Below are 958 nucleotides of genomic sequence, written 5' to 3'. Positions count from 1 at the left end.
CTTGTTGGAGGGTGCCAGCCTCTACTTCATGCATTGCATTTTAGTACACAGTGAGCAGTTACAGGTTGTCAGGCTCTATAGCTTGTGTAGGTTTTCAGCACAGGGGAGAGGCAGGCAACTTGCCATGGTTGGAAGTGCTGAAGAGTCAAGAATGTGTATATGCTGCTATTTGGCACTACACTATGTCAATTCTTTTGCAGGCACCTTGAAAGAGTAGAGAGGGGCGAGAGAATTCCCTATCTCCCTTAGAGAGGAGGAGGCAGTCCATCACTAACTCTTGCTATCTCAGGACTAGGCAAGATCATGTGTCAGCAGCTTACACAGCACGTGTTACACACTGCATGTGTCCCAAGCCAATAGCCATGTCTGAATTGGAAACAGTCTTTATTGGGGTCAAAGTGAACGACAATAAGCTGGAGGTACTGCCACAGTCAGTTCAGGGGCTAGACCAACTCAAATCCAGTCAGTCAGGTGATTGGTCCAACCAGAGCTTGGGGATCTTTGTCCTTACATTCTGGGGATTGGTCCATAGTCAGCCCTGTTGGTTTAGTACAACCAGCCCAGTATCACAAATATATAATGTATGTATATTTACAATCAAACCACCGAAATGATCAATTTGCCTGATGGACTATTGTTCAGGACAAGATTTCATCATTAAGAAATCTTGTCCTGAGCAATAGTCCATCAGGCACTTAACAGTAAATAGAGATAGTAGGAACTGCAGATGCTGGAGAATCCGAGACAACAAGGTGCAGGGCTGGATGAACACAGCAGGCCAAGCAGCATCATACGAGCAGAAAGGCTGACGTTTCGGGCCTAGACCCTTCATCAGAAAAGGGGGAGGGGAAGGGGGTTCTGAAATAAATAGGGAGAGAGTGGGAGGCAGAGTGAAGATGGATAGAGGAGAGGATAGGTGGAGAGGAAACAAACAGGTCGAAGAGGCGGGGATGGGGCC

Source organism: Rhincodon typus, unplaced genomic scaffold, assembly GCF_021869965.1.
Source record: "Rhincodon typus isolate 14 unplaced genomic scaffold, sRhiTyp1.1 hic_rhity00000547, whole genome shotgun sequence".
NCBI classification, from domain to species: Eukaryota; Metazoa; Chordata; class Chondrichthyes; order Orectolobiformes; family Rhincodontidae; genus Rhincodon; species Rhincodon typus.
Note: the sequence above shows the minus strand (reverse complement) of the source record.